Source organism: Mustela erminea, chromosome 8 (genome assembly GCF_009829155.1).
Source record: "Mustela erminea isolate mMusErm1 chromosome 8, mMusErm1.Pri, whole genome shotgun sequence".
NCBI lineage: Eukaryota > Metazoa > Chordata > Mammalia > Carnivora > Mustelidae > Mustela > Mustela erminea.
In genome coordinates, this window is record NC_045621.1 from 64,999,787 (window position 1) to 65,016,360 (window position 16,574).

At 40.2% G+C, this 16,574-nt stretch overlaps 1 long non-coding RNA gene across 1 annotated transcript; it reads right to left on the reverse strand.

Moving 5' to 3' along the window:
- Positions 1-350: 350 nt before the first annotated feature.
- LOC116596862 lies at positions 351-2,634 on the reverse strand. Its single transcript, XR_004288339.1, has 3 exons — positions 2,575-2,634; positions 2,359-2,423; positions 351-543 (listed from the first exon to the last, which is right to left on the reverse strand). It is a non-coding gene; the product is annotated as an uncharacterized LOC116596862 (long non-coding RNA).
- Between the last annotated feature and the right edge of the window lie 13,940 nt (positions 2,635-16,574).

Consider the following 16,574-nt stretch of genomic DNA (forward strand, 5'->3'; position numbering starts at 1 on the left):
TTGTGATGTGATTTTAATTAAGGTAATGATACTTACTAATTATTTCCACCTCACATAAAGTTCAACAGTTTTTAATTAAAGAGAAGTTGCTGGCCAGAGAAGGTGCTTGATTTCACAAGTCACTCAGGGACTGGAGGTGACAGAGCCTCTGCTATCCTCAACATGTGACTTTCTAGGTCTTGGACATTGGCATCTAGTCATCCAACAGCAGAAGAGAAAATATGAAGTACTGATTACAGACAGTGTCCACAAGCCAAACCCGGAAGCAGCAGGCATATGCCATTGGCCAGGACTCTTGTTTCTTGGCCCCACCTAACTGCTAAAGAGACTAGGACATGAGGTTTAGCCAATCTCAAGAGATGGGCTTTGGAATCACAATGATTTGAATTCACTTCCCAAACATGTGACATTGGACAGGTTGCTTATTCTCCACCAGCCTCAGCTTCTTCATCAGTAAAATGGAAGTATTAGTAGCATCGTTACATGGTGAGAAAGTCGGCCTGAACTCTCCTGTGCCATAGAGCCTGGGCAAACATGCTGCACCTGGAAAAGAAAGTATTTTGAATGCAGGGGCATCCTTTCACCTAATCCTCAAAGGAATCCTCCAGAAGGAGTGCCTACCACTAGTTGATCTGAAACACCCCCCAACCAAGGATTATGCCCTAAAATGGATAAGTTTCAATTTTGAGTCTGAGATGTCAGTCTATCTGGATGGCACGTGGATATTCACTCCAGACCCAACATGACTCAAGCTAATGATTAGGTCCCCTCCTTAATTGTACAGCATCGTGAGTCTGGCTGGCTCTGCCCTGAAAAATTCAAGCTTAAGATTTTTTAAGTGAACTTTCTCAGTCTCATTCCTTCTAGTCAAAGGTGTCCACAATTGATATTCACAATAAGATATTAATAGCACATATTTTCCCAGAACCCTTGCAAATAAGTCAATGATATCCAAAAAGAGATGGGCCCTCTGGTTGTGCCCATCAAGAAGTGATTCAGTGTTAGTGTAGTAGGAACACTGTCAACCAATGACCTGTGCATTTTTCCCTTCCCCTTTCCTTACCCTGTAATTCTTCTCTAGGCAGGTAGTTAGGTGAATTTTGTACAGTTTTTGCCTACCAAAATCTGTATATTCCTACTTTTGTTTTGTAGACATGTAGAAAGGGCTAGAAGAAAAATATAAATGTGATTATCTCTAAGTTATAACAATGTGTGGATGAGTTTTATGTTCTTCATGCTTTCTTGCAGCTTCTACACTGTATACAATGAAAGAAAACTATTTTTAATGTATGATTTATTAAATGAAAAGAATAAAGTATATGATAAAAGTAATGCCTATAAGGATGCTTAATAACATTTATGCTACTAATACTTTTTTAAAGTATATCTGGAGGTTTTGAATGCTCTCCAAATATTAGCTGCGGTTCAGTTGATGCTTTTCTTCCTGAAGGCTCTAGCGTCTGCCAAAAACATGGACCCCCTCATTTGGATATCACAGGAAAAATTTCTGTGGATTTGAAGCCTCTGTGTGCACTGCAGTCCTGGTTTATCCCAACACAGACAAGTCCCGTTTGGGGGTATGTGAGGCTCGTACTCATGTGTATGACCCAGTGGTCTTAAATCTAGAAGCAGCCCCATCGTACTCCAGATCTGTGCCCTGGGCCTGCTTCTCCCCGAGGCTGACTCTAATCTGAACAGCCTTTGGGGTCCCTTTTGGCTCCTCGTACAGTCTGTCCCAACCCCATGTCGCGGCTGGCTCTGGCTCCTGGGACTCCTCCAGACTCCCACTTGTTTGGCCGTTTAGAGTACAGTATTTGGCACATAAAACACTTCATGATGGTCTTCAAATCATGCTTCCTTCAATATGGTTATGGAGATAAAAGTTAAAAATAGTGAATTGGGGGGCGCCTGGGTGGCTCAGTGGGTTAAGCTGCTGCCTTTGGCTCAGGTCATGATCCCAGGGTCCTAGGATCGAGCCCCGCATCGGGCTCTCTGCTCAGCCGGGAGCCTGCTTCCTTCTCTCTCTGCCTGCCTCTGCCTGCTTGTGATCTCTCTCTGTCAAATAAATAAATAAATCTTAAAAAAAAAATAGTGAATTGGGCCACCTCAGTATATTTTTAGATGTTTTATGCTGCCCCTATAGAACTAACACCACCAAATGAGACTTTCTCATCACACTCTCAGCAAGTTGTAGCTTACAATTATCTGATGAATTACATTGAAATACACAGCTATTTATCTTCTTTAGCTCTCAGTACTTGGCCAGAATTTCTATATTTGATTCCCTCCCTAATGATGAAAACTGACCAAAAAAAAAAAAAAAATGTAAACTTTATTGATGAGCAGATCTTTCCATACCTTCAAGTGGGCTAGTTCTCATCTTCCCCTGAAGACTCATAAAAATTGCGAGGGAACATTCGTACCTGGAGAAGGGAGAAGAATAGGTGGAAAAAAAAAAAAAAACTAAAGAGGAAGAAAATTAGAGACAATCCTGCTATGGAACATTTGTTACCCAGTGATTGTGCCTATGTCATCAAGTAGTCATTTAAACTGTAAAATGAATTCATTTCTTACTGGAAAGGGACAAGCTTGCTGAGGCTCTGGGAAGATTGGGTTTCATGTCTCAGCTTCACCCGGAACACCTCCCTTCTTAAAGTCATGTATCAGTCTTGGAAACTATAGTCAAGCATAGGTCATAATGATCTATGCCAAGTGGTTACAAATAATGCGTGTGTGGGAGGGTGTATCTACTACTCCCTAGCTTAACGCAAGGCAATTCATTCTTAAATGCAACATGCCTTGGCAACAAGGAACCAGTTTTACCAAATCAGCCAATCATATCTTTGGACAGCAATCTAATAGCCTCATAAAACCAAAATCCACTTCTTTTTTCAGTACGTTTTTCAATCCAGTTAGATGTGGGTAAACTAATATTGTTAGCTTTGAGGAGAAAAATTGAAGATACTTTATTTTTATTGCTCTCTTGCCAGTGGCCATTCAGAGCTCCCCAGTTCTACTCTTACTAACTCCAGGTGACTCCTGACTACACCTGGAAACTTAGTTTGTGAAATGCTGCTTTAAAGCAGGGAGCTTTCGAGACCTGATTCACTGATTCATTACTTCTCACTGACACTTGTCTAGGCACACATTTGAAAATGTCAAATTTTAAATAATAATGATTAAAAGTGATGAATTAAGGGACCCTGGTCATAAGCATCAAATCTCAAACTAAAGTAGGATAAGATTAAGGACATGAAGCCCAATTACACCTGTGTCTGCCTTTCCTGGAAATGTGGAGGTTGCTGGCATAGTACTAGGGGATCTTCCAGTTCAGGCCAGACCTTCCAGCAGCCCTCATGTCAGAGTCCAGACTTAATCTCTCCCAGGATGTAGACAGTCATGTTTACCTTCAGAGCACAGTCCATCCCACGTTCGCTGATTTGGCACATCTTCACTTCCTTATTGAGTATGGAAGGGTGGCTGCCTAAGTTCTCAGAAATTTATTTTGGGATTTCCCCTGTCATTTATGGGCATGTACAAATGATAGTCGCTAGTTCCTTTCTTTTCTGGACTGTTACATATGTCTTGATTTTTAGTATAAATGAGTGTGTACGGAATGGTGTGTGTGTGTGTGTGTGTGTGTGCATAAGTGTGCCAAGCAGAGCACAACTCATAACACCTCATAGACGAAGTTATAGTATTTCTCTCCAACTCAGACCTCGAGGAATTATATCTGGTGACCGTGAGGTGGCATATCAAAAAATGAAGAGCTACATGCTGAGAATATTGGGACAAAGAGAAAGAAAGAAGATGGGCCTTAATGATAGGATTGGGCCACTGAACAAACCCTGAAATCCAATGCCTCCAGATTTCACATCATGTGAAATAATGGTTTTTATGACTAATATCACCATTACTAAGATGTGCAGCTAGACACATGCTAACTGATACTCCTTACATTCTTAGGTAGCTCCAGAAACTACATCACATCATTACTTCACTTCTCAAGGATGTATAAGCATGCGCATACACACACACACACACACACACACACACACTCACACGCACACACACACTCACACGCACACAATTCTATACATTCTGCAGATTTTATCAAGGAAAATTCAGAAAATGCCACAAGAAATTAAGTAACAAGAGTAAATAAGGGAAAAAACAGTCTGTCTAAATGGCTCCTTGATGATTGATCTCAAATCTTCATTCCAATCACTATCATGGCTTCTCCCCGTGATTCCCCCACCCAAGTGATTATTGACTTTCTCCTCATCCCTCACCTTTATTCCTGATGTGTCACTGGAAATTCAAGTTTACGGCTGAAGCATTAAGCTTTTCTCTCCTCCACACCTCTGCTTCCTACAGCCCTTTCTTACTATCAGTCTTGTAAAAGATCTAATCTTGAAAATATCTAGACCTAATTCAGCCAGCCACTCAGGCTAACAAACTTTTCATCCTAGCACCGTGGTGCTATTTGTCCATAACCTCACTGAAAAGGCTCCGGTCCTAATAGATGCTACTGTGACTCACTCAAAGCCTGGATTAGCCACCTTTGGGCACAAGTTCGAAGTTGAGCTGGGTCCTCCAACCCCTGCTGAGGTGCCTGTAAGTACTTAGAACCTAAAAATAATCATCGATAGTGCTCAGCCTGGTAGCTACAAGGAGCTCACAGGTAAGGAAGCTTGGCTGAGTGGTTTGGTGGCCATTGATATATGGGAGAGGTTTCATACCAGTGAGACCACGGGCAAGCACGGCACCATTGGTGATGATGTCTGCGGACTAATCTTTACATCTGATCATATGTCATGTACTATTTGAGTGTTCTTGGACCATGTGTGATCACACTGGTATCTGAATGAAACACCTTCTTCAGGCACGAAACCCCATTTTTAACTTCTAATACTCCTACTATATCCTAAATTCCAAAATATTCCCGTTTAAATGTAATAGGGATAAAAAAAAAAAAAGTCACATCACTGCTGTTTGCATAACCTTCCTTATGACTTCCAGTGTTGCTTCTCAATTGTGGCATTTAAATCTCTAAGCCCCAAAACTTTTGATAACGTCAACTCTAAGAAACCACTTTTTTTCTTCACATTCCCATTTGATTTATATGGTTTTTTTCCTTTCCCGTTGTAAGGATTTGAAGCTGTGGTTTTGGACACAGTTATTAAAGTTTATCTTAACCCCAGAGTCCTTTTCTCTCACTGTATTTTATTTATATTAGTAAAACATTTCTGATAAATCATTTGTATAAATGCATGGCTTTGTGAACTTCCTGAGCAATCCAATGGCTTTTCTCCTTCTTCATTGGCACTTACCAGTTCATCGTGAGCATCTCGAGCCTGCTCTCACCCTTGGCTCATCTTGGTGTTCAGTTCCCCCATCCCAGGGCAAAGTCTCTGAACAAAGCAAACCACAATCCTGACACCTATAAGAGGAGAGAAAAACAAGGGAAATTAGGGGTTTACTCTCATTACTGGAAGGTAGGCAGGTGCACAGGAATACTTAATGCTTGTTACTCCTTGGGAACAACCAGAATAGGGCAGCTTCTGACCCATGATCCACCCATTCTTTCATTTATTTATGCAATAAATATTTATCAGAGACTACTAACTTGGCACTATGGATAGAGATGATGAAAAAACAGACATGGTCTCATGAAGTTTATAGTCCTAATAATAAGTAATGACCAATACTAAGTAATAATCATACAAGTAACCATAGACAAGGTCATAAGATCTGTTAGGGCAGAGTTCGAGAGGCTGTGCAAGAGTCAGGCAGAGCATTTTAACTTAGATTGAGAATTTGGAGAAGGCCGGCCTGAGGAAGAGAGGCCAGGGGGATTGGCCAGTGAAAGGGTTGGAAGAAGAGGACTAGAGCTGAGGAAAAACAGCTCATACAAAATCCTAAGGCAGGAGAGAATTTGTAGATTAAAGTAACTAAAAGAAGGCCACTACAGGGGCGCCTGGGTGGCTCAGTGGGTTAAGCCGCTGCCTTCGGCTCAGGTCATGATCTCAGGGTCCTGGGATCGAGCCCCACGTCGGGCTCTCTGCTCAGCAGGGAGCCTGCTTCCTCCTCTCTCTCTGCCTGCCTCTCTGTCTACTTGTGACCTCTGTCTGTCAAATGAATAAATAAAATCTTTAAAAAAAAAAAAAAAAAAAGAAGAAGAAGGCCACTATGGCTGAAGAGTGGTGACAAAAGGAGAGGGTGTCATGGCGTATGGCTGGATAGGTATGTGGAAGGCTGTTATATAAGGACCTTGTAAGCCACATTAATGAGTTATGATTGAACAGAAGAGTGATGTGATCCGACTTGTGCTCTTAAACATTCACTGTGATTGCAGGTTGAGTCATGGGTGGCAAGCTTGGAAGCAGAGACATAGGTCAAGGGCTATTGGAGAAATACAAACAAAAATATGACATGGCAGCCTATCTTATGGTACTGATAGTAGAGTTCTCAAAAATTGGCCACTTTCAAGAAATATGTATGTATATGATTATTATTTATTAAGTATTAAATTTAACAGTTTTGGGGAGTCAGGAGCATTAAGTCAATGATGACTCCAAAATCCCTGGAAAAAATGACTAGATGGGTAGACATGTCACCTAGTGACATGGAGCAGAACCAAGGAGAAAAATTGTTGTAAGAGTTAAAACTAAGTGTTCAGTTTTTAATATGTTTATTCTGAGATATTAAGAGAAAGATTGAGTAACAACTAGGTCTGGAATTCAATATGTAACAGGACTGGAGATGTTGATATTGGAATAATTGGAATTTCCATGATATTTATGGACTTGGAAGGATCTAAAACTCGCAGAAGAGCACAAAATGAAAAAAAAAAATTCTGCAATTGGTTCCTGAAGGACTCCATCATTTAAGGTTGGGCCAAAGAAGGGGGAATCAGCAAAAGAGATTACAAGCTGACTACCAGAAATATAGATTAAAAACCACAAGGGTCTCTAGTAGCAGATTCTGGAAACTAAGCTTTTCAGAATGTCCATCCTTTGGCTCCAGACATTGAGCCAGGAAAAAAAAAAAAATCTGCCACTGTCTTCCACAATCATCAAAGAAGAAAGTATGCTAGACAATAGAAGCTAAATTCGTAGTATTTGGATCAATCTGCCATCCAGGGCTTCAAACATCATCCAAGTGGATTGATAACATCAGTGAAGATGGAGGAGTAGGGATTTCAAGGGCCTTATGCTTCCCCAGGAACCCCAAATAATCTGGCAAAAACTGTAAAACCAACCTTATCGGAACTCTGCAAGATGGAAGTGTTTATAGCAATCAAGTGAGCAGTTAACCGGAGAAAGGCTCCTAGAACACAGTAAGAGAATTCTGTGGCATTTTGTCTTAGCCTCATCCCATGTCCTTCCCAGTGTAGTGGCAGTCTTCAAGATGGCAGCTTGAATCCTCAGTATGAATACATGGTACTGGAGGGAAGAGAGAAAGCCTTGTTCCCAAGGAGTTAGATTTGTTTTAACCAGTCCGTGGTTTCCCTGAAGAATTAACACAAGGAGTGGGCCTTTGTTTCACCTAACTTGTAACCCTCTTAGGATGGAAATATTGACAGCTTAGTACTGCCACCAGGCACCAAAATTAACAACTGAAGCAAGCAGTAGATAAGACAAAAGCAAACAGTAGACAAGACAAAAGCAGGAAGAAATAGCGGGGCAGTAGAGTGAGATTCTTTGGGGAATAAGAGCTTTGAAAATCTCCTGAGTATACTAGCTCATCTAGAAAACTATGTGCATGTCCAGGGCAGCAAACATGCTCAGAGAAGACTAGGGAAGACAATAACCTTTCACTTCTAGTTGATCTTTTTTTTTTTTTTTCTTTAAGATTTTATTTGAGATAGAGAGTGAGAGTGTGAGCACAAGTGAGGGAAGGAGCAGAGGCAGAGGCAAAGGCTGAGGGAGAAGCAGACTCCCTGATGAGCAGGGAGCCTGATGTGGGGCTTGATCCCAGGACTCTGGGATCATGACCTGAGCCAAAGGCAGATGTTTAACCACAGACCTACCCAGGCGCCCTACTTCTAGTTGATCTTTAAGCAGGAAGTGAAGGCCAATTCAGAATTATAAATTGCCTGGCTAAGCATTGAGGAAAAAGAAGAACATTTTTACAACTGAGGTACTGTTACGGTTTGAATTGTGTACTCCCAGAATTCATGTTGAAACTATCATCTCCAGTACCTCAGAATGTTAGTGTATTTGGAGATAAGGACTTAAAAGAAGTATTATGTTAAAATGAGGCTGTTAGGGTGGATTGTCCCCAATCCAATTTGACTGATGTCCTTAATAAAAAGAAGAAATTAGGACACTCAGAGACATCATGTCTGAGCAAGTGCAGAGGAAAGGCCATAGGAGGACATAGAAGGTGACCATCTGCAAGGCAATGAGAGAGGCCTCAGAAGAAATGAACATTGTCAACACCTTGAACTTAGACTTCCAACCTCCAGAATGGTGAAAAAATAAATTTCTGTTGTTGAAGTCACCCGGTTTGTAGTATTTTGTCATGGTAGCCCTAGTAAATGAATATAGGTACGCAGATCTGAAAGTGACTTTCTACAGAACATACACACACAAAATTTTAGAAAACTGTTTAGCAATTTGAGTAGAAAGAAAAGAAACAAGATGTCACAGATTAAGCGAAATGGAAGTGAGATATATGAGGAGACAAAAAGATAATAATATCTTTTATTATGGAAAGATAATAGAGTGAGATAAGGAAGAAAAACAAGAAACTAAGGAACTAAAAATGTATTATCAGAATTAAAATCTTCATTGCAAACAGTAAACAAAGAACCAACATTGTAGGAAATGGAATCAGTGACATATTACATAATATGGGAATTATTCCAGACTGTAGAGAAAGAAGGCAAAAATATGAAAATGATAAAATAGATATTATAAATAAAATGATAGGAAATGGAGATAAGATAAGAATTGTAAGGCTCTTCATGGAAGAAACAAAGAAAAAAAAAACACTGAGGCCATCATCATTGAAATAAATTAACATCTGGAGTTGAAAAATTTTGAAATATAAAGACTGAAGGTCAATAAAAGCAGAACTATATCTGGTTAGTTCCTGCCCCCCCCAAAATTATCAAATTACAAAGACAGAGGGGAAAAGTCCTGAAATCTTCTGGGCTGAAAAAAAGATTAAGCCTTAAGACGATCATTGAGTGGGATTGTTTTCCATGGCTGATGATCATTTTTAAAAGTTATTGGTGCTGTTGTAGTAATGATTAAGTAATTTTTCAACTCTTCACAAATATAGAACCACAAATAATTTGCTTTTCAAATAGCTAAGCATATAAACTATCGCTTCCCACAAAGTTAATGGAAATGCAGAGGAAATTAAAAGATGTTTTGCATATTTAAAATCCATATTAAATGACCTGATAATTAGAAAAGACTAAGAAAGCACTCACTGCCAGATATAATGTTATCAAGCCCTCTTAGTGTCATGTTCCACCTGGGAATTGCAGGTGACCTTGCGTAAAAATAAGTACCTGCTATTCAAAGGGGTATCAGTCAGCTTTTGCTATATAACATACCATCCCAAAACTTAGTGGCTTAAAACACCATTTTATTCACCGACAATTCTGTGAGGGAAGCATTGCGATGGGCTCTGCTGACTTGGGCGTGGTTGGGGTGGGGATGGAGGGAGGTCTCCCTGGGGGTCATGCACCACGCTGCTGTCATCTGGTAACCCCCGGTCTCATGTAGCAACGGACTGGTGCTCACAGGTTTGGTGGTTTGGTGCCAGCAGACAGCTATTTCACAGGATTCTAGCAACCTCGCCCAGATTTCATACGGTGGCAGCATTACAAATAGGCGGGCTCCCATGTGCCAGTTTTAAACCTGTCCTTGTATCGCTTACGCTGATGCCCCATTGTCCAAAATAATTCACACGGCCAAGCCCAGAGTCAGTATGGGAAGGGATTACACACATGAACATGGATATGGAAAGGCTTGTCCATGACTGCAACAGTCTACCATACGGTTCAACCATATAAACATGCTTCACAGTACACATTTAGGAATTTATTCTAAGTAACATCAGATGTGTGCGAAGATGTTTGTTTAAAGATGTTGTTAAAGGGCGGCTGGGTGTTTCAGTCAGCACCTGACTCTTGATTTCGGCTCAGGTCATGCTCTCAGGGTTGTGAGGTGAAGCCCCTCATGGGGGTCTGCGCTCAGCTCAGAGTCTGCTGATCCCTCTCCCTCCTCCCACTTCTGCATTTCTCACAGGTTCTCTCTCTTTCGCTCTCTCTCTAAAATAAATAAATAAATAAAATCTTTTCCAAAAAATGTTCTTCAAAGGAATATTCATAGTAATGTAAAATTAGAAGGGTTCTAAACGCACAATTATGGAGGTTAGGAAACAAACCCGTATGATGGGATACAATACAACTTCTTGTTTTTTTAATCACTGAACAGAAGAATATTTATTGATAGCAGAAAGTGTTCTGGATAAGCGTAGGGTAAATTTTTTAGAAAGCGACCAACAGGGGCACCTGGGTTAGTTAAGCAACTGCCTTTGTTTCAGGTCATGATCCTGGGGTGCTGGGATTGAGCCCTGCATGGGGCTCCCTGCTCAGCTGGGAGTCTACTTCTTTCTCTTCCTCTGCTGCTCCCCAATAGTCCCACCCGCTTCCACTACCCCGCAACGGCTGGTGCTCTCTCTCCTTCTCTATGAAAAAAAAAAAAAAAAAAAAAGCAGCCAACAATACATATGAGACTGTTTTGGAGACACACATACATGATACGAGAAAAAGACTAAATAAATGTACTCTAAATTGTAACAGTGATTTTGAGTATGCTGATACAGACTCCAAAGTGAGACAGATCTGAGTCTGAATAACTAGGTAAGTACATTGGATCAATTATTTAACCTCTCTGGGTCTCAGTTTTCTCAACTACAAATTAGTGTCTAGTCTAACAATTGATCGGGTCGTTACGAGGATTAAAGAAGCTCATGCTTGTAACGCTGTGCTTGGCCAACTAAACTGAAGTTTGTTAGTATTACTCTGAGTCGCTAAATAAGGAATGATTTTTCTGTTGATTTTTCTCTGATGAGATTAAGTTACTTATATCTAATAACAAAACTAAAGGAATAGTAAAAAAAAATTATTGGAATTATTGGGATTTTGTTTAAATGTTAAACAAGCCCCCATACAGATGAAACAGAGCCAAAACCCAAGTTCTGTAGCCTCAGTTCAGCAAAGGAAATGCTCTCTCTCATTCAGGGAAAAGCTAGAGGAACCAGCCCCGTGCTTTGAGAAACTGTCAGGCAGTAGTCCCAGTACAGTGTAAAGGTAAGAAACAGTTCACCTGGGACATTTTCTTAACAATGTTGGTGATGCACAAAACGGCCACCAGAAGCTAGCCTATATTAGGCCAGATGGACATCACTGTGGGTCATTTTCTGGGTCTACAGCCCATCAACTTCAGCTATTAAAACAAGGGACATGTCCTTTATTTTTGGTAGATTTCATTAATAACAACATTTCCATTCCCAGGATGCGAGGCTTTGCACTCAAATCAGCTTACAGGTAGTTTGCTTTCAAACACAGTGAAACTAATAATTCACATTGCAGAAGAAGCAACCACCAAAAAGCCAAGTTTATGTAACTCTATTCAAGCAAGGAAAGAACATTATATTGGGAAAATCAGAAAAGCTAATAGCGTTTCACAAATTTCAGTCACCCTAATAGTGTCCATAAATCTTGCAAACTAAATGAATCCAATGCATCTAGATGATAAAGATATTTAGGTTTAAAAGCAATGATTGTTCCAGACATTGCAAGCTTGTTGCTGGCTAAGTAAGCTTGTTGCTGGCTAAGTAAGCTTGTTGCTGGCTAAGTTTGTTCCCTATTACTTGTATTTCCCATAACAACTGGCAAAGTATTTTGCATAAGAAATACATGGGGCCTGCCTGGGTTTGTTGATTAATAGTCAAAGCACTTAAATTGACATTTAGGTGCTTGTAAATGCAGGCTCAACTTCATGACCATAAGAGAAGCGTCGTCTGATGTACTTTATAAAATAGCAGTGAGGTATGTTACTTTTTAAATATCATTATGACAAAGTAGTAGGGAAAATTTGAAAGCAGATTTAGAAGCATAAAAAACCTACAGCAAACCTATACCTTCCATTAACGGACCAGTCTGTTCTTAATAAGGTATTCATTCCAAGCACAGGATTATGAAGGCTGAAGCTAATCTCAGTGTGCCTCTCTCCTCCCCAATAATACTTTAATTCAATTTTGAACTTCAGTGCAGAAGAACATTGATTATATGTGCGCGTATACATACATACATAAAATCAATCTAACACTACACACATTCGTAAAAAAAAGTTACAAAAATAAAAAAAGTATGGTTATATCACATTTTAAACTTTTTATAACAGACTATTTCAAATCTACATAAAAGTAGACATGTTGCCGTCCTGAACTCCTAGGTACTCATTACCAGCCCAGCTTAAACCCATGGCTAACCGTGGCCCAACCACACCCATAGCCATTCCTTCCACTACTGCAGTATTTTGAAACAATTCCCAGACATCCTATTATTTTCTCCATTAATATTTCAGTAATTAACCTAAACAGCAAAGGTTCTTTTTTGGATAACCCTAATACCGTCATCACATTTAGAAAATTAACAATAATTACTTAATAGAATCAACCATCCATTATTTAAATTGTCAATTGTGTCATAAAAATTGCTATAAGTGGATTTATTATTGTTTTAAAGTATGTCCCTTTGAATTAGGATCCAAATAATTCCTGTATATGGCACACGGTTATTACATCTAATTTAAGCCTCCTTTAATCAACAGATTTCCTCTCCATTTTTTGTGCGTGCAGTTTATTTCTATGGAATAAATAAAGATGTTTGTCCTTCGACTTCCCTCCATTGGTTTGCTAATGGGACCTCCAGTGTAAAATTTATTCTGTTTCCGCCTTTCTCTGTATTTCCTGTACACTAGTGTTGGGATGTAAAGTCTCCATTAGATTCAAGTTATGTAGGTTTTGGTGATTTTCTGGGGGGCGATGGGGGTGGGCAGGATTTTCCCTAGACACCATTGTGTTGGGTCATTTCATTCTCAGTATAGTCTTAAAAAAAAGAATCCTTTCCTTTTTGTATTGCCTTGTCCTCTTTTTTCACCCACACCACCTAACTACCATGACCCATATTTACAATCCAATGCATATCCTTCCATATTTTCTCCATGTTCACTTAAATATCTTCATGCGTGTGCAGAGATTCTCTGTTTGCTTTACAAAAAGACATCTCGAAAAGCCTTCCAAACCAAGTAGTAGAGCTCCCATTTAACGGCTCCAAAATAATATTCTCTGAGTGTATTTTCCACAATTTATTCAGCCATCCTAATGCAGGTGGCACATACTTTGTTCTTAGATCTCATTGCCACTTCTTGTTCATATACACATATATACTGGCTTTTGTTTTTATAGGATGAATTTCCCAAGAGTGAGATTGTGGGGTCCAAAAGTATTCTATATATTTTATTCTAATGGATGTATCCAAATCGCTTTCAAGAAAAGTTGTAGCAGTTCACATATCCACCAGCAGAAGAGGAGGTCACCCTTTCCTCCACAGTCTCAAGGCGGGGAAGGGGGGGGGGGGGGATAGTCACAAGTAAGAATCACATGTTGGGAGCCAGCAAGGAGCAGGGGTCATTCAAGGCCAGGAAAATCTCCATGGGATTCCCTCATCAGCGATGAGTGAGCTAATGGTAAGTTGTTCTTCAATAAAAAAGACCCTATTAATCTTTGTATCTCATCAGCCTAGCACAGGTCTGGCACAGAACAAAAAGTTCTGAGTACCCTCAAACAGGGTCTGAAAATAGTTATCTCTAACTGCTAAGAGCTGCCTCTAACTCTTCTCCATTTCATGGATCCCTGGGGAGTTCTTTCCTACTAGGTGGTACTTGCATATTACATGATGTAATGTATCTAGCATCTGCCCTTAATCTCATTTGAGTCTCTCCATCTCAGCTAAAATTCTGGGGGAAAGAATTTGTCTTGGATTGGAAGAAACCAGGAAACTTGGCAAGCGAATCATTCCTATGTCATGGAACGTTCTGGGGTTTTTGTTGTTGTTGATGTTTAAATGTTCTGCATGTGATGGTCACACCAAAAGGAATACCCATTTCCCTTCCTCTGTGAGAGTCACATTTTTCTTATTAAGCTTTCATTCATCTCTCTTGCTTCATTTGCCTTTCCCGGTCATTGTTCCCTAATATGATACTCCTTACCTCACCTTTCCGGCCAAGACCTCTTATTCGAATAAGCTAAAAGGTTGTGCCTTCTGCAAATGAGAAAGATCTTTCTTCAAAGAATCTACCAAATGTTCTCACAATTCAGTCCTTAACTATTAGTTTAGCTAAGGACTTTACAGTAAAGGGGAACAAAAAATTAGCCCAGCTTCATTTTACAATTGGGAGAATCAGGAAATGCCAAATGAGTAACAAAGCTCCTAGTTTTGACCAAGCCTAGCTATGCATTTATGGGAAGCATTAAGCTGCTTGAATGAAAAGTGATTGTTGGTGTCATAAGGGGGATCTTTATGCTGGAAATAAGAAAGCTGTCTGTTGACAAAGAGAAGAGGTACAAATTGCAACGTACACTTGTAAAAATGCAAAGTCATAATACCGATTCATCATTATGCAGAGAGACACACTGCACTGAGAGTGACCTTGGAGGCAGGATTCCGCTACGCCAGGAAGGAGAAGGCCACATGCACCCTCCATAAACAGCCTTGCCTCACTGGCCCCCTTACAAGAGTGACACCAGCCATGCTCCAGGAACGGGATCCATTATGGCTTGCAGTGCCGGCCCACATCTGATCTCCTTTCTAGACTGTCTCTGGCTTGGAACCTAGCACAGTGCAGTTGCAAGAAACCTGAGACATGTCGCCTGAGATAGCCTTGAATCTGGACGTTCTTGTGTTTTGGTGTCTGAAAAGGTGGAAAAAGCACCCTTGGGCAGAACTGGGGGAAATATGGGTGACATGGAGACTTTTTTATTATTATTATTAATATATAAGGTATTATTTGTTTCAGGGGTATAGGTCTGTGATTCATCAGTCTTACACAACACACAGCACTCACCATAGCACGTACCCTCCCCAGTGTCCACCCAGCCACCCCATCCCTCCCACCCTCTTCCACTTCAGCAACCCTCTGTTTGTTTCCGGAGATTAAGAGTCTCTTATGGTTTGTCTTCCTTTCTGGTTTCATCTTGTTTCATTTTTCCCTCTCTTCCCCTATGATCCTCTGCCTTGTTTCTCAAATTCCACATATCAGTGAGATCATATGATAATTGTCTTTCTCTGATCGACTTACTTCGCTTAACATAATACCCTCTAGTTTCATCCATGTCATTACAAACGGCAAGATTTCATTTTCTGGTAATTGCATAATATTCCATTGTGTATATATATACCACATCTTCCTTATCCATTCATCTGTCAGTGGACATCTGAGCTCTTCCCATAGTTTGGCTATTGTGGACATTGTTGCTATAAACACTGGGGTGCAGCTGCCCCTTCAGATCACTACATTTGTATCTTTGGGATAAATACCCAGTAGTGCAATTGCTGGGTCAAAGGGTAACTCTATTTTTACATTTTTGAGGAACCTCCATGCTGTTTTCCAGGGTGGCTGCACCAGCTTGCATTCCCACCAACAGTGTAGGAGGGTTCCCCTTTCTCCGCATCCTCGCCAGCATCTGTCATTTCCTGACTTGCTACATTTTAGCCATTCTGACTGATGTGGAGTGGTATCTCACTGTGGTTTTGACTTATATTTCCTTGATGCCGAGTGATGTTGAGCACGTTTTTATGTGTGTTGGCCATTTGGATGTCTTCTTTGTAGAAATGTCTGTTCATGACATAGAGATTTAAAAGAAAAAGGACAGTCATCTGCTTAGTGTTTTGTTTTCTACAGCTGAATGAAATCCACAGCACAATCTTCTGATTTTAAAAAGAACTAGGAAAAAATAGAATGGCAATTTGGTTCTGTAATTTTTACGTTAACTTTGATGACCAGAAATCTAATATAGGGAAAGTTCTGAACAAGCAGCCCTTCAAAGGTTGCCTTGTTAAAGAATCTAATGAAAGAAAATTTAGCTCTTAAGATGTAAATTTGAATGTAGTCCAGACAAGGCACTGTTGACAAGTGATTCCATTAACCAAACCTCTACAAGGGACCACCTGAAAAGGATAGAAATGACCTAACGTGATAGCTTTTTCTTTGCTCCTTTCCCTTCTCTCCTCCAGACCACCCAGGTTCTTAAGGCTCTCTACGTCTCTCGGTGACAATAACACAGGAAGGGTCTGATATCAATCATTCATACCTTTCTTCATGTGGATGGCGGTCAATGTATTACTTCCCTAAGAGGTTTCTCTATCTAAGCTTTACTTTGACTTGCAGAAGATAATGGAGAAGTATATCTGGCATATTTTTGGCACCTTGCTTCCTTACCTCTATAAATTTCAGTCTTGGTTTTTTTGTCCTTTTGGAGAA